Genomic DNA, 17,664 nt, shown 5'->3' with positions numbered 1-17,664 from the left:
CGGGCCGCCCCCGCCGCGGGCGGGCAGCGGGCGGGCGCGGGGCGGCGGGTGCGGGGCGCCCGGCTGGCGCTCACTCCCCCGTCCGGGGGCGGGGGCCCCGGGGGGGGGGGCGAGGGGCGGGGCGGGGCGGGGGAGGGAGGCTGGGCTCGGGCCGGTTTCTTTCCCCCCCCGCCCCGGGGGTGTTTGTTGCTTGGATTGTTTGGTCGCAAACGGGCGGTGATGAGACACGGGGTCCCGGCCCCAGATTGTGATGTCTCAGGGGGCGGGGGGCGGGGCGACGCCGCGCAGCGGGGGGGGGGGATGTGGGGGGGCGGGGTGAGCCCGCGGGTCCCAGCGCCTGGTCCGCGGGAGGGCCCGCCCGCCCCCTGCCACCCGGCCCCCGGCCCCTCCGCGCACCCCTGTCCCGGGGACGGCCAGGCACACAGCCCTCCACCTCAGGTCCCCGGCCTCCGCACAATTCAGAAGCCACCTCTGCGGAGGGGAGGGCCGTGCGAGGCCGTGCGCCCCCGCGGGCACCTGGGGGGAACGGTGAGAACCCGGGTAGGGGCGAACGAATGCAGAGATGGAGTTAAGGGGGAGCCTCTCCTCTGCCTCCAGACTGGGGAGCCGCAGCGAGAAAGACTTCTTTCTTAGGTTTGGCTATTGGAAACCTTCTCCCCGCGGATCCCGTCCAAAGATGACCCCAGATTCTGGGAAGCAGGGAGAAGCCCGACACCCCCATCGCCACCACCCCGTGCAGCCGGGGGGCCACCCTCTCTGGGGCTTTACTGAAAATGAGTAAGGGCCTTCCGGGTGGAGGTGGGGGAGTGTTTGTTACTGTTTCTTTTAACTCTTGAGAGTTCCAGGATCTTATCTTGTTTGGGGCTCACAACCCAGACTTTCAGGCAGAGTTCCTAGCTGCTTTCACAAACATGGAAAAAGTGAGGTCCCGGGGTCTTGGAATTTACCCGAGGCTGAAGAATGATCTCGGGGTATGAGGTCCAAGCTCCTAGCTCACTACTGTGACCCTCTCCTGAGAACTGTGGAAGGCACGTGGGCGCACACACAGAGACAGAGAATGGCTTATATATGGGGTATTACAAGAGAAAAACAAACGGGCGTAAACATAGGTTGTGTTCATCATTGCCAAGTTCATGCTACTGAACTACTAGGAACCCAGATGGTTGGGCTATTTCCTAATTAACAAATAACTATGCAGTCCCCACTGGTACACAGACCCTGTGTCCTTGAGGCAGGGCCTTAAGGTGAGTGAATCCACTCTCTGACTCAGACTCCTGAGTGAGGTTGGGGTGGGTGGGGGGTAGGCAGTGGAGTGGACAGCCAACAACCAAGAAACAAAAATACAGATGGAGGTGACTTCCAGAAGGGAGAAAATCCACTGGAGGGAGTAGTTGGGATAGGGAATGGTCTGGAGAGATCTCTGGGTGGGGCTGACTTTAGAGCTGGACTGGAAGGATGAGGGGAGACACCACTGGGCAAGCAACTTGGGCAGGGCCAGTGGGCACAGGCCCCAGTGGCTTCCTGTGTGCTGCCCTCTTCAGGTGCCAGGGCCCCAACAGGGACCCAACGTCAAAGCCAGATGAGCTGACCAGACAGTGGGGAAGTTTAACCAGAGGATGCACCGAAATGCAATGTCAAGATGGGAAGCTCTGGAATGATTTTTCTTTCTTCTTGTTCTGTCTGCCAAGTTTCTCACCATGAGCACATATTTTTTATCATCAGGCAGAAGACCAGCAAATTCTTTTTTAACCTCTCAAGATCCTTTCCACGAGTCCCCAGCCTGTCCCTGCTCTCCTCATCTGCGGCTCTGGAAGCCCAGTGGAGGCCCATGGAACCAATGGGCACTCACGGGTGCCTGGGCGCATGCCTCCCGGATTCGAGGCTGGAGCTGCTTTCTCCCCGACCGGGTTTGAGAGCCTGTGTTCATTTCACACTCCAGGGAGCAAGGTCTGCTTCTGTGTCCTCCGTAGCTGGGTGCTAGTAGCCAGACACTTAATTTTGCCCCATCTGCTAGCTACCTCCCGTTTTTACACTTCAATTTATTTTCCATAATTGCTATGGAGGGGGGAGTTCGGCTGAAAATCGTTTTCTTTACAAAGCAAAGAGCCAACAGAATCAGACTCTCTCCATCCAGAGGCGGGTCTCAGGGAACAGAAGGCTTTAAACAACGAGGTGGGGATGTTAAGCTGCAGGGATGGGCCATTTGTCACGACACAAAGATGTGAATGGAAGTCTGCATCGTTGAGGAGCATTTGTGTGAGGAACACTGTGTAGGCAGTAACAACTCCCTGGCAGGGAGGGGCCGTGAGCGCCACTGATTGAGCACCAACTGTGTACTAGATGTCGGTGCAGAGAAATTCTTTGTACCAAGGTGCAGAGAATTTTAGGTGGTTTTCAAGACGGAGTAGGACCCGTCTAAGCACACTAACCAGCACTAAGCGCGAGGCTGGCCCCCAACAGGTGCTTGAATATTCACTGAGCTTGTGTGTCAATATCACCCCTCTTTCCTTCATTTTCTCTGGACCCTGGCCCTCCCTGATTGGTCCCTGTGCCGCCTTCTTGCCCATCAATCCTGGTTTTGCACTTTTCTACCCAGGATGTGGGATTGCATGCAGGGTCTGGCCACACCCCAGTCACCTGCAGGCGTTGGCTCACTCCATTCCCTTTGAAATGCCCTTGCCCTCCCCTGCTCTGTACTCCTGCTTTACCTAGCACGCCACTGCTAACTCATGTTCATCTCAAGAGAAACTCCTCCAAACCCCCAAAGCCCAGCTGAGTGCCCACCTCCTACAATTCCCAGAATATTCAGCACAATCTCATAATATCCTATGAACCCCTATCTTAAGATGTCACATCATGATTATGTTTACTTGGTGGTTTCCCCACGTAAGCTGTGTCGTTGAGAACAGGGGCTGAGTCTCATTAATTTCTCTGTCTGAGCACTTAGCACACTGCCTGGCACCAAATGAGGTCTCATGTTGAGTGGATGGATGGATGGATGGATGGATGGATGATCCAGCATAGGCCTGAACTCACAAAGCAAGGACCAAATGACAAATAGTTGATCCCCATGTCCTGGGCTCGAGTCAACTTCCGCAGAGGCAGTAAAAAAAAAATATTCACATACCGACAGCGGGTAAAGCACACATTCCCGGGCCCCAGGCAAGTACCACACTGTACCTTCCTTGGGTATGTACAACTTCCTGTATCTGGAGCACCAGCTGGGAGAGAAGGTCATGTGACATCCATGGGCATTGACGTTATTTGCCTCTTACCTGAATTAACAGTTCTATTTTTCTTTTGCCTTTTTATTTTGGGGAAGGAAAAGTACTCTGCCTGAAGGCCTGGCTTCCCGGGAGTTTCCAGAAACTGATTTTCTAGAAATTGCCCAATGCCGCTAGAATCTATGCCATTGTTTAAAACTGACTTCTGCCAAGGGAAAGGACGTGGAGTCAGAGAATCGCAAAGAATCCCTGGATAGGACCTCAGAGATCAAGTCCAACCTCCCTCCCTCTGTAAGGACTTTTTTTTATTTTTTATTTTTGTAATTATTTATTTTTGGGGGGGAGAGAGAGAGAGGCAGAACGTGAGTGGGGGAGGGGCAGAGAGAGGGAGACACGGAATCCCAAGCAGGCTCCAGGCTCTGAGCTGTCAGCACAGAGCCCGACGAGGGGCTCAAACTCACAAACTGTGAGATCATGACCTGAGCTGAAGTTGGATGCTTAGCCGACCGAGCCGCCCAGGCACCCCCAGGACCTCTAAAGCATCTGGCCCAGGGATTTTCCTGCTTCTGTTAATGGCGATGGATAACTTCTGGCAGATAATCTGGACAGAGGGTTTGCGCATCCACATCTCACACCCCCTTTAGGAAGGATTAAGAACAACATAACCGCAGAGTACCCCCCCACCCCCAGCCACTTGCAGGAGAGGAGTGTGATGGGGCTCCAGCCGGTGGGAAGCTGCCTTCTCTGGTCATGGTCGTGACCCGTTACACGTGCACAGACAGCACTGTGGGTTTGGATGGCCCCTCTTCGGCCAGGGCTCAGCTGGTCTCCACAGTGACCTCATGAGGCCAACCGAGCAGGGTCATTTTTAGGTGGCGCTTAAAGCGGCCCAGACGCCATCCCAAGGTCGCAGGGTAGGGCAAAAGCACACTTTGAACTATACTTCTCACGGCCTGCCCACATCACCCACATGCGACTGGACTTGGGCTGTGGACCAGACGAACACTTAGCAATTTGGTATTAGTCACGTATACTTAGGTATTGTCGTGTTTACGTGACATTTTTGAAAAGATTTCGCTGCTGTATGAAACCTGTTGGGAATTTCAAGTTAATTTCAAGTAAGTCCAGTTAAGAGGCTATAGTGGATCCTAGATAGGTTAACCAATGGTGATTTTTCAAAAAGACCAAGAATACTTCCTGGGCAGAGGGTCTGCATTATGATGTCACAAGGCTTCCCTGTAGCATGAAGACCACCCCCACCCCCCCTCCCTCACCGCAGCCTCATTTATTCATTGAACAAACACTGGCTGAATGACTACCCATGCCCTGGCCCCATACTGGGACCCAACAGTGGACAAACCCCAGAATCTGCCTGTGAATCCCTGCTCAGGGGTTTGGACTTTGTCTTCAGGGCCGAGAGGAGCCTTTGGAGGACAAAACTGGGTCAGATTGGCCCTTTAGTTGTGGTGTGGAGAAAGAGTCGGAGGTGGAGGCTAGGAGCTCGGGACCCTGTTGGTCTCAGGGACACAGGGGTAAGATGGCGGTAACCCACAGGGGTGCAGCAGCTGTAGAGACAGATTCTCCGGCTGTTCAAGACAGTGGAGTTGACCGTACCTGTGGCTGGCTTAGGAATATCGTGGCGTCTGCTTCTAGTATTTGCGCATGTCTGTTAACACCTACATTGTGCAAATTCCTCAGGAAGGCCTTGTAAGCAGGGCCACCCAATCCATCTTTGTATTTCCAGGGCCCAACACGGCGCTGGACGGTCCTCTGTATGAGTGGTGTGTGTGACTCAACATGTTCTATTTAAACTTCACCAACCAGTAATTATTTTTTTTTAATTATTAAAAAAAAAATTTTTTTTACATTTATTTATTTTTGAGAGACAGAGAGAGACAGAGCACAAGTAGGGGAGGGGCAGAGAGAGGGGGAGACACGGAATCCGAAACAAGCTCCAAGCTCTGAGCTGTCAGCACAAAGCCCAACATGGGGCTTGAACTCACAAACCATGAGATCGTGACCTGAGCCCAAGTCGGATGCTCAACCGACGGAGCCACCCAAGCGCCCCACCAACCAGTAATTAGTAAAACTCTTTGAGCCCCGGGCTCCCCAGAAGGGTCAGGGTCTCCTCCATGCCTTAGGAGCGCCACCTCTCTGCCAATATTTTTCCTGCTGACTCTTTCCCAATGTTTTCTGTCTGCCTCCAGGAATCCCGTAGGACATGATGCAAAGGCTGGTGGCAGAGGGAGATGCTGAGAAGCAGAAGGAATCAGGCTCGAGCAAAAAGGAGGGAAGATATGTGGTGTGGTGGACAGTGGGCAGATGGTAATGGCCTGAGCTGTGTGACCTCAGGCACGTTCTTAACCTCTCTGGGCCTCTGTGCTTTTATCTGTAAGATAAAAGAGTTCCTGCCTAGCAGGGTGGCTGTGAGATCAAAGACACATATATAGAGAAGAGATGCTCCGGTAAGACTTCAGTAAGATTCAGATCATTTCTATGGCATAAAATGAACCACACTCAGAAGAAAAATTGTCCCTCAACTTGGAAGATTACCTATAATGTAAAATATTAATGTGTTCTCTGGGATTTTATTAATTTTTTCTGGTATGTGTAGGTGTTGATGGGTGGTTTAAAAAAAAAAAATCTGCTTCCCTAAGTAGACAGCACCGGATGTCCCAATTTCCACAAATAAAACCCTTCATTTCTTCCAGGTTTGAATAGTCAAAGGCTGCTTCCCTAGAGACAGTGCTGCTAATTTTTTTTTTTTTTTTTTTTTTTTTGCAGACATTAGAACACTATTTAAGGAGAGTATATTTTCCAGTAAAGCAAATGATGAAAACCTTTTCCCCGGCGATGTGGGAGATGTTGGCAATATGGAGAGGTGGGGAGAGACAGGATGCTGTGGACCCAGCGAAAACACCCTCTATTGTTTGCAACAACATTGCAGAAATATATATATATATATATATATATATATATATATATATATATATAATTTTTTAACATGTTGGAATCTAAAGCAAACTTTGTTGATGATAATCCCAAAAAGGGTGATTTTAAAAGCCCAAACTTGGCGTAAATAGAATCCCTGGGCCAGCCCCTCCAGCTGACAGCGCCAGCACAGACAAGCCCATTTCAACAAAGTTACTGTGTATCTCTTGTCTGCTGTGCAGCTAACAGCTACTAAGAGCTCACTATTTGCCAAACGTTGAGTCCAGTGCTTTGCATTATCTCATTTAATCCTTTGAAGGAGGTCCTATTACCGTCTTGATTTTATTGATGGAAACTAAGGACCAAAAGAAGTTCGGTAGCATCCCCAAGGTCACACAGGTCGTAGGTTAACAGAGACGAGCCTTGACCTCAAATATTATGCAGAAACCGAGTCTGATCTTTCTGCTCTGTACCCTTTTGGAACCTGCCCAGGCAACTAAATGGAACCATTCATATTAAGGAGTCACTGGAAAATAAATCCAGCCAACTGTTAGCCTTATGGAAACAAGATGACCGGAGGCACCTGTCCCCTAATAGGTCAGGAACAAAAATACTCGCTCCATTGCCCTCTGTGGGGACATTTCTCAGGTTTATGTGAAATGCTGGCAGGCATTTCCACGGCTGACCCCTGGACATCTCAAATGGCAACTTATCTTTGTAAAGAACCCTCAGCGTGGCTCTGCTAGAAAAGTATGTGTTTCGTGCTGTGCAAATGGATTTTAACACGCAGAGTCCAAGGAGAAGGGGCAAAAGTCTGGATCCAAGCCAGCAGCAAGTCCTGTCAAGTTCATGCGATCTCCCCAAATCCATCCTTGGTAGCTAGCGTCAAATGTTAACTTTCCTATGTCCACGGCGCTCTGCAGGGTCTCCCTTCTCCCCTGAAGCACCCCGAGCCCCGTTCAGTCCACCTGTTCCCTTCAGTTACTCAAAAGAATTGCTCTACTAGGCAAGCCATTCCATTGCTGTTCTATACCGAGCACAAATGCATACATATTCCTCAAAATGTGTGTTCAAAAGATCCACAACACCTTTACTCTTACTAGCTACAATAACCCAAATGTCCACCAGGAGAAGAGTGGATGGATAATGGAATTCATCAACGAAGATGAGAGAGCAACACAGGTGAGTCTCAAAAATCGTGATGTGGAGCAGAAGCCGGGCACAGAAGGAGGCACCCCGTAGGATACCACTGGTCAAGAGTTAAAAAACAGAGGGCGCCTGGGTGGCTCAGTCAGTTAAGCGGCCGACTTCGGCTCAGGTCATGATCTCACGGTCCGTGGGCCCGAGCCCCGCGTCGGGCTCTGTGCTGACAGCTCGGAGCCTGGAGCCTGCTGTGGATTCTGTCTCCCTCTCTCTGCCCCTCCCCTGCTCATGCTCTGCCTGTGTCTCTCTCTCACACAAATAAAACACTACAAAATTTAAAAAAAAAAAGTTAAGAACCCAGTAAGAAGTTCAAAACCACTTCCCTCTCCGTTGATAGAAGTCAGGGTAGTGGTCAGGCTGGGAGGGAGGTGGTGCGGGCAAAGGGCGTAAGGGGGCCCTCTGGGGTGCAGGGCATGTTTTGTTTCTTATGTGGGTCTGATTACCCTGTGTTTATGCATTACATGATACTTCACCAACTGGTGCATTTTCCTGCGTATGTTCAACAAACTGTTAAAAAATAAACGCGCAGCTCTGCCTCCTGCCAAACGGCACACCCTCTTGGCTCCACCTGGAATTCTCTATCCTCCCTTCGCCTCTCCCTGGTGAATTCCTGCCTGTTGTTCAGATGTAGCTCAGATCTTCCTTCACTGGGGAATCCTTTTCCGGTTGTATCAGTCAGTCTTGGCTGCGTAACAAACCACTCGAAAATGTAGCGACTTCTAGCAATAGTCACGAATTAGCTCGTGACTCTATGGTCGCCAGTCGGGGTGGGTCTGGTGCTGGTCTCACTGTATCTGCACCTTGGCTGGGCGGGAAGCTCTGGGATGGGCTCACGTGTGTGGCAGCTGGCACACTCTTGGTGGGGGCGCCTCAGTCCTCCTCAGTGTGGCCTCTCCAGCAGGCTGGCTGGGCTTGTCACATCACAGTCTCAGGATTCCAAGGGCCACTAAAGAGGGCCAGCCTCGATGCATAAGCTCCTCTTAAGCCTCTGCTCGTGTCACACTTGCTACTGTCCACTGGCCAAAGCAAGTACAGAGCCAAGCTCAGATTCAGGAGCGAAAGAAATAAACTCCACCTCTGGATAGGAGGCATTATTGTGGGCATGGCTTCCAAACAATCCACCGGTGCTGCCCTCCTCAACCCCTCCCAGAGAACAGCTTCCCTCTTAGCACCCCCTGACGCTTCCCTGTATGGCACCCCCCACCCCCTGTAACCCACTATCTATCTGCGGAGCAGGATGTTCATTATCTTCGTCCCTCGCTTTCCTGCGACTCATGTGCAGCTCATGCCCAGAACGGTGGCTGGGATGTGATGGGTACCACGAAATATTTGGTGAAGAAAGTCAAAAGAAGAGGAGAGAAAAAGGGAGGGAGGGAGGGAGGGAAAAGAATGAAGAAGTCCTGGAAGAATGGAGGCACCTCTTTGGCAGGGGACAGGCTGGACCATCTCCGCGAGGCGAGGCCCCCACACGTTCCCCCCACTCCCCATTCGTTATTCTCATCTTGGCTTTTGCATCTTGGCTGTTCTTCCCACTGGGCTTCCCTCCCACCATCTTTCTTCTGCTTGCTCAGCCCTTGGATCCTTCAGTGGGCAGCCCAAAGTCCTCCCTTCCCACCCCAGCAAACTTCCCTCCATCCTAGATATCTGCACGGATATCTGCATGGCCCAAGGGGTCGCCCGCATTCATGGCCCACAGTGTGTAATGAACACATGCCCCTCGCAATTTTCAGTTGAACACCCCACCAGCCCCACGCGAAGTCTAGGTTGGCGATACCAACATTTCCATTAAATGGATGAGAACTTTGTTTTGATGGGAGTGGCCTTCGGGGGGTGGGGGAGGGTAATGGGAGCCAAGAGACGCCCTGATGCCGGGAGGGGGTGGGGCACTAGCCCTCATGGATGCCGGAGCCAGAGGATCCGGGGTTCTAAGCTCTGGGCAGATGGAGGGCGGCCAGGGGGACGAGGAGGAACTCGCCTTCTCCTGGCTAGCAAGGGGTTGTCCTGGAATGATAGGGCCCTGGGGCAGACCTGAAGCTGCCAGGGCGATGCTCCTGTGGGCAGCGCGTGGCCACATTTTCCAAGGAATGTCAGGGCAAGCCCAGCCCACTTGCTCAGAGAAGAGATGAGCCCGATTCTCGAGAGGCGAAGGGACTTCCAAGGCCACATCGCAAATTAGGGCAACCGGAGGCTCCCAATTGAGGCCAGTGTCCTTTCCGTCTCACCCTGTCTTATTGCCTTCCCAGCCATCCCCCTTCCCACCTCCACACCCAGCTTCCAGCCTGGTCTGTGACCCACCCAAAGGCACGAGACTAGTCACTGAGAAGGCCAGTTCCCGAGGCCCGGGAGGGAAGGGTAGTGGCCGAGGGAGCAGGCTGATGAGGCAGGGGGTGCAGCCCATAATAAGCCTTCGCCACACGCCTGTCACCGTCTGCAGAATCGCGTTTCAGTAGAAACTTCTGGGTGAGTGTGGGTGCGTTAGTTAACTTTAACCTACACCCTAGGGGCTGGTGTGTGAAGTAACACGATCATGAATTCCCTGTGACAGTACAGCGACCTTCAAATATGGCTTTGCTAAATTGACACCAAAGGCTCTTGGCTAGTTAGCACGGGGGATGTTGCAAATGCTTTCTCATCGGTAAAATGAGCTGTGTGCAAGAAATGTGGTCTGCGACCAAGGCCACACCAGCCCTTCCTCTCTCTGTGAACCAAGTTCAAGGATCCTGTAAGCCCAGTGGCCTCACACCCTTCAGCGGAGTGCTCAGGGCACGGCTCCAACCTGGCCCTTGTCACCGCTGAATGGGGCCTCTGCGACCACAAGAAACCCGGGGAGCCTCTCTTCCTTTGGGGGTCCCACCTTCACTGGGGTCCTGCTTTTGGAAAAGGGTTGACCTTGCCTTGGAGCAGGCTTCGCCTTCGGGGTGCTTATCAGATGCCTTGAAGGACAGTGAGGGGTCCTCGCCGCATGCCTACGAGGTGCCAGGAACAGTTCGCGATGCCTTTCCTGTATCACCTTGTTGAAAACTTCCCACGGTAAGTGGGCAAATAAACTGTGGTACACCCGCACAACGGAATAGGGTTCCACGCAAAAGAAAAGCCAGGGAAAGTGGTAGCAAGTCGAAAAAGCCACGGGGGAAACTTAAACGCATATTACTAAGTGAAAGACGCCAATCTGAAAACAGTGCCTACTGTAGGTTGCAACTATGGAACATTCTGGAAAGGGCAGAAGTAGGTGGACATTTAAAAAGATGAGCCGTTGCCAAGGGTTAGGGGTGGGGAGGGATGAATAGAGCACAGAGGACGGTCCAGAGAGTGGAATCACTCTGTAGGCCCCTGTGATGGTGGATACGTGTCATCATACATCTGTCAAAGCACAGAATGTACGCGGATGTAAAGTATAGACACTGGGTAACAGATAACATGTGTCAACGCAGTTTCACCGAGGCTAACAAATGCACCACCAATGCTGGGGGACGTTGACTGTGGGGGAGGCTGTGTGTGTGTGTGTGTGTGTGTGTGTGAGGGCAGGGGACTTACTGGAAATCTCTATTTTCTGCTTAATTTTGCTGTGAACCTAAAACGTTAAAAAATTAAGTCTATATTCTTTTTTAAAACCTCACTGGGACCCTATGGCCCCATTTCCCAGAGTGGGTAAGTCCCTTCATCAAGGCCTCGCAGGCAGGAAGTGATGCATCTGGGATTTGAGCCCAGGTTGTGTTGTCTGATTGGAGAACCTGAACTGCGTTCCTTCCGGCAGCTGGGGACTGGAGGCCAGCGGGCAAATGGGCAGAGGTGGCTGAGATCATCAGAAGGGGCCCATGAATGTCCTTCCCTTGCTTTGTCCCCTGTCTGGCTCCTGCTCTGGACCAGGCCCTCCAGCCTTGCCTCTCCATCCCCCGCAGCACCAAGCACCTGCTCCTGAGATCACCAGGTGGTTTCACGCTCAACATCCTTGCTCACCTGGCTGGCCCTCTGCTGCCCTTCCCTCCCCCTCGGCCACCACCCTCCAGGCAAACCCTCACTTCTCACGGCGCCACTCAGACCTCCCCACCCCTACAAAGTCCGTGAGACTGGACAGCCTATGCTCTTTACGACAGACTAACCTGAGGGCCATCCTCGCTTTGTCTCGCTTTGCTGTGTGCCCTTGAACAAGTGTCTTAACCTCTCTGAAACCTCAGTTTCCCTCACCCACACAGTAGGACACTCAAGTTTCCCTCATGGTTGTCGTGTGCATCAGAGAAAACACATCAGGCCCCGGACTTGACCTTCTGCCACGTCACTGGAGTTTGAAAAATGGTACTTACTTTTTTTTTTTAATGTTTATTTTTGAGAGAGAGAGCACGTGCACATGCGAGAGAGAGAGAGAGAGAGAGAGAGAGAGCATGAATGGGGGAGGGCAGAGAGAGAGGGAGACACAGAATCGGAAGCAGGCTCCAGGCCCCAAGGTGTGAGCACAGAGCCCCACGTAGGGCTCGAACTCATAAACCGCGAGACCGTGTCCCGAGCCGAAGTCGAACGCTTAACCGCCCCAATGGTACAGCTCGACATGAACGAAGCTTCCCAGGCACTTAGGCAGGACTCGTGGGCACCGGACAGCCTCTCCCCTTCTCTGTCCCTTGTTTGCTGGAGACCCATCCAGTCTCCCGCCCAGCCTCAGTGAATCTTTGGGAAAGAGGTTCGGCAGAGACCCTGCGGCCCGTTCAAACGTCCTACTTCTCCGTTTTCACGAGCCGCAATTTGCGTGTCCCCAGTTTGCCGGGTTGCTGACCAGGTGCACAGGCATGAAATGGCACACAGGAGAAGACGGTTCGGGGAGGGATTATCCGATTTCCCAGGGTTTCTAGGTGAGGCCTCAGTCCCAGGAAAACCCATAACCCCACAACCCTGTAGAAACGACTGGGGTATACTCAGTACCTTGGTTGGATCCTGGCTCCTGTGAGGTGACAGAGGCAGGTCACCCAGTAGAAAAGACTGGCTCACCCTCCCACACACCGGCGCCTAATTTGGGAAGGAAAGGAACGCAGACACTCTGGGAAAGGTGACCTTCCCAGTTAGGGCATTCGGCCAGGCTTTGGTGACACCTCCCCATTAAAATTGATGTTCCTTTTAATCAGCAGCGATTGGGGGTGGGGGGGTGGGGAGGGATTGTTTCTTAAACACTGCTAAATACGGTGACGGTGACGGGTCCCAGGTGAGAAGGCAGGGCCCTGGCTAATTCTCCGTCGGGATGTCCCGAAGCCGAAAAGGGTTTCTGGGAGCCCCTCCCTGTGGGGAGGGCCTGTTTCCTGAGGTTGCTTGACGTGCATCTGGAAACCGAGAGTTGGCTGGCCCGTTGCCTGTAATTTCCTTTTCATTTCACGTGTCCTTCTGCCCCCAGAACCATTATTTTTGTAAGCAAAGCAGAAATGAAAGCTTCATATACCTCTCGGGCAGAGCGAGGGGGGAGGCTGTGTGCCAGCATCTGGCACCTCGTTCGCCCCCCAAATGACTTCAAGTGAATCCACGCGATGCCCTTGCAGAGGAAAAGCAGAACCATGTGTAGCGCTCAAGGGGCCTAAAGCTCACTGAGGGGTTCCACGCGCCCCCCTGAAGGATGCAGATTCCCCGGCGGATGCCAGCGAAGCGCTTTGGATGTGCGGCACGGCCCCCACCCCGTGACTTTGGGGTGACGTAGACCTGGGGCCAGATTCGGCGGTGCCCACCGCTGAAGGTATTTAGCGTCTCTGGGGCTTGGCCCCCACCTGGAAAACGGGCTGGCTGTAGGGTTACGTGGGAATGAATGCTGGTGTGGCCCTCCTCTCTTCCCGGAGGAGGAAACACCTTCCAGACTCACAGGAGCGGCCAGGAACATCCCGCCTTTCGCCAGTTCTGACCGCCTCACCGTCCAGCTGACCCGAGGGAGGGTCTTGACAGCGTGGGATGCCCTCGGGCTGGCACGTGAACAGCTGCTGTTTACCCGGTGCCGGGCACGCACGGGGGCACGGAGCGAGCCCCGCCTTCAAGTTCCACGGATGTCAACGTCTTCCATTTTACGGATGAGGAAACTGAGCCTCCGGGAGGAGGCGCCGGGCTAGACAGGTGTTCATTTTTCCCGTCCAACATCGATTCCCGCTCCTTCTGATAATAGTGCCCTGCCATCTTTGAGGGGACTGCCTCGTCCTCCTGATGGGCTGGATGGCGGGATTGTCCATTGAGGTGCCCACATCCTTTGGCCCAGGGGTGGATCTGGGGCCCAGCTCAGCCCGTCGGAGGCTCTGTCTCTCAATCCCTAGAGTGTTCACCTCATGCACAGGGGTGAAATTCCTGAAGATGGCTGGGCCTGATTGGTCCCAGGAAAAAGGGTAGGATAGGGTGCTGAGAAGAACCCCTCGTTGTTTCCTGCTGCCTAGACCGGTCCTTTGCCCCATCGTTACCCCCAGGCAGCCTGATTCTACCTTCAGAGTCTGGTCAATTCAGAGGCTCTCTTGGGCCTGGCCTTTTCTGCCTAAGTTGGCCAGATCGGTTTCTGTCACCTTCTGTCACAGCAGAAGGCTGCTGGGTGGCCAGTGGTCTTTCCACCACGCCGCGTGGCTGGCCCCAGGGTGGTCCTGCCACGGGGAGAGCCTGCTGAAGGGGGGAGAACAGCGTCAACACCGGCTGGCGACAGGAACACACGTGGCATCACTGCCGTGGGGCCGGCTCGGAGGCCAAGGTGCTGGAAAGTTCTGACCCGAGGCGGCGTGGGGTCCCGCCCCCGCCCCTGCCTGTAGGACAAGTCACAGAGACGCCCGCCTCCTCAGCGCGCACTGGCCTGGACGAGGGCTGGGGCAGAGGCTTCAGAGTGAGTTCCTTCAGGTTCACGTTCTCGCCCTTGCACCGAACTCACGTCCTGTGTGACGCCAGACAGGGACTGAAAACCGTGTCTGTTCCCTACTCTGCGAAAAGTGGGATTAACACCCCTTTCCCGCAGGCTGCGATGAGAGGGGGATGCTCCGTGTCCGGGAGCCTGCTTGGTCCCTGCGTAGTCTCCTGTGCCCGTCCTTTTGCAGGCCGATGGATCTGAACCCCTTACAGGTGGTGACCCAGCAGCCCAAAGCGGCTTTGAACGATTCCTACACTAGCCTGTGGCCTACGCCGTTGAGGGTCTCCAGCAGCTAGGGCCAGCCTCTTTTTTCCTTGCAGGAACGTGTCGTTCTAGAGACTCGCTTTCCCAGACTCCTTTGTGGCTAGCAGTGGCCACATGACCAGCCCTGACCAATGAGATGACGGTAGAAGGGTCTCTCTCATCTTATTGGCCAAGGGGGGTGATAACTATTGCCCTGAAAAGGGGTGAGACACTGTGGGTCAAGCCCCTTTTTTCCTACCTGAGGGTGTCATCACTGTGGGGAGACTATGTGCAGACAGGAGGCAGAGGCTGGCTTTGTGCCCCGAGCTTGGGATTTAAGGCTCTGGGGTCAGTGTCCTAAAATCCCGAGTAGTTTTATCTTTGAATCTGTGTTTTGTAAGCCAAGTCCGCTGGGACGGTGGAGCATGGGCTGGACGCCTGGATCTTTCTAGGCGTGGTTCTGTCCCCGGCTGCCACTCTACCTCCCCAGGAGGGGGTCTCAGCTGCCTGCTTCCCACCCCCTGGTGCTCTGGGCCCCAGCCGGGTCACCGCCAGTCAGTCCCGTGATTGGCGGCAGAGGACCCCAGCAGCCAGTGTTCCCAGTTGCGGGGCGAAACGCCGCGGGCCACCTGTGTCTCCTTAAATAGCAGATCAAAACACCATGACAGGTCGAGAAAGACACAAAAGGAAAAAAATTATATTTTAGTGTTTTTTACAACACTCTTATCCTGCTTTTCAGACAATGGGCCGTTCATTTTCATTGCCCTGGTGCTTGCACGCTGCAGAGCTGGCCCCGGCTGAGATGAGAGGCTGGAGGTGGCAGAGACAAAGGATGGAAAGACACTAGAGCCTCGACTGGTTGAGCTGTCAAGCCAGGTCTGGAAGAGCCCCCGCTCAGCTGTCGGCCAAGATAATGATCTTCGCTGTTTAAGCCACCGTCAAGTGGGCACCTTGTTACTTGCAGCCAAGAGCCTCCTGACACAAAGCCATTTTATTTTTTGTTCTCAGGGTGATGCGTGAGGGCCCCCACCGGCCGGCTGATTGATAGCACGCGAGACAGCAGCGTCTGCACACGTGTTGACCCTGACACGTGAGGACCCGCTCAGATCGCCAAGCAGCAGTTAGCCCGGGACTTTTTACTAACAGCAGTAACAACGTCATGACTCCTTTTAAAGGGCCATCTTACAGAATTCTGATGCCGGGATTACTTTCCTGACTTTTCAGATGTGGAACATGAGGCTCAGAGAGGTTATGTGGTTTGTTGAAGGTCACACAGCTCCTAAGCGTTGGAGGCGGAGATCAGATCCATATGTCACGGCTAGAAAGATGAGGATCTTTCCGCTACGTCTCAGTCTCTCTTGAAGGAACAACTGGTTCCTTTACCATTTCGTCCTCTCATCCATCCCCCGTACCTGCTGGAATTGTCATATGTATACTATGTTGCTCTGGGAAGGGGGGGGTCACTCTCTGGCTGCCTGTCTTCCTCAGGGCCCTTTCCCCAAAGTTGCTGCGGGGATAAGAAGGCAGTGAGTGGCCATCAAACACCCGCAGGGCCCTGTCCTTTGGCTCACGGTCCGACATCCTGTCAAGATTCCCTTGGTTCTCATACCCGAAGGAGGTGTTCCTCTGACACACCATTGACATCTGCACCCCCTAATCAGGACCCGGAGGGCAGAGGGCTGATGCCCACCTCTGTGCCAAGGCACGGCAGCAGCCAGGGTGAGAGAGCCCCGAGGCCACCGGTCTTTCCCTTACGGGTCTCCAGAGCTCAGTTTCTCTCCCCGCACGTTTTCCAGGACCCCCGCTTCCTCTTTGCCCAGAGACCCTTCCCAGACTCCCCTTTTGCTTGTCTCTTGGCCAGTGGTAATCCGTGCTGAAGCCTGAGTCGCGGTCAGTGGAAACCCTTGGAATTCTCTTTGCCCTCCCACCAGCCCCGTGGGACCCGCTCACACCCGCTGTCAGGAATGCGCCTCGGGGGCACTTTGGGGGAAGCCAGGCAGCCCTTAATGGTAATAGTCCTAACTGCAGCCAATTTTCGGTAATTGATGGCATTTGCCAGGGCATTCCTGCCTGTCGCAGCCGCTCCTTTATGCCGGCTTTGATCTCCACCAGTCTCCACCGAGAGACAAAACACTGTTGTCATTTCCAATTACTGCAAGGGGCCGCGTGGCCTTGACCTTGCCACCGAAAGTCCCCAGCCTGCATGAGGCAGGCAGCAGCCACGGAGGGAGGCTGGGTGGCAGGTGAGGGGAGTCTCCAGGTCCATTCCTGGAGGCCAGGCCCTCTGGAAACCCAACTGACATTATATGAGCCGGAGGGCCTTCAGGGAGGAGGGCCGGGGGGAACGTGCTAGCAAATCATAAAGAGTACAGACAGGTTCCCGAGCACCGGTTTCTGCCAAGCACCTCTCTTCTCTCTAGAGCTCTCAGTGTGTCCCCTGCTAGGACGTACAATTGTCCCCATTTTACAGAGGAGGATGCTGAGGCTTAGAGAAAAGCCATGGCTGGTGGGCGGGGGTGGGAGGGGCGTGTGGGGGGAGGGGACCCAGCCCAGGTTTGCCTGGCTCTGGCCAGAGGTCTTTCCACATCACACAGCATCTTGGGTCTGCGGGTGAGAGGCAAGTTCCGTCTCCCCGACCTCGAGGACAGGAATGGGGTCTCCTTCGAATCCGTGCCTCCCACAGTGCCTAGTACAGAGCTGGCAGCGGTGTGAACCCTCAGCCAGGGGGATCCAAGCGTGGGGATGGGTCCTTGGCTTCTTTTTTCTACCACACTCACTTCTCAGGGGTGCCATCCAGTCTCCTGGGTTTTATATATGGTGTATAGTCTGACACCACCTACGTTTCTGTCCCATGTATCCAACTGCCTGTGCGATGTCCCCGCTGGACGTCTGACAGACACCCCCAATTCACTACGGCCCCGACTGACCCCCTCGGGCTCCTCCCACACCGGCTTCTCCTGTGGTCTTCCGGCTCCCTGTCTTTGGGTTCTCTGGGATATTCTGTGGGTTTTATTTTTAAAACCAATTCCGCAACCCGACGATGTCACCCACCTTCACTGCCAGCGTCACTTCTCACTGAGATCATCGCAACTGCGCCCCGACTAATCTCCTGCCATCTGTCCCTTGCTCCCCTGCTGCACTGCGGGCTCGGTCCGGCAGCTGGATGGATCCTGCAAATAATTCAGATGTCGTTGTTGTTCTGCTCTGACCGCCCTGCTCCTCGTC

General features: G+C 54.0%; 1 long non-coding RNA gene across 2 annotated transcripts; it reads left to right on the top strand.

Annotated features, from left to right (window-relative positions):
- Positions 1 to 324: 324 nt before the first annotated feature.
- Positions 325 to 5,810, top strand: LOC125909202 (uncharacterized). Of its 2 annotated transcripts, XR_007453603.1 has the most exons (4): positions 325 to 528; positions 1,723 to 1,947; positions 3,323 to 3,515; positions 5,432 to 5,810. It is a non-coding gene; the product is annotated as an uncharacterized LOC125909202 (long non-coding RNA). The 2 variants fall into 2 exon arrangements; XR_007453604.1 differs by lacking the exon at positions 1,723 to 1,947 and having other exon boundaries at positions 331 to 528.
- The last annotated feature ends 11,854 nt before the right edge of the window (positions 5,811 to 17,664 follow it).

The sequence above is a fragment of the Panthera uncia genome (assembly GCF_023721935.1).
Source record: "Panthera uncia isolate 11264 chromosome B3 unlocalized genomic scaffold, Puncia_PCG_1.0 HiC_scaffold_1, whole genome shotgun sequence".
NCBI lineage: Eukaryota > Metazoa > Chordata > Mammalia > Carnivora > Felidae > Panthera > Panthera uncia.
The sequence above is the reverse complement of the archived record's forward strand: the minus strand, read 5'-3'. Positions and strand labels throughout refer to the sequence as shown.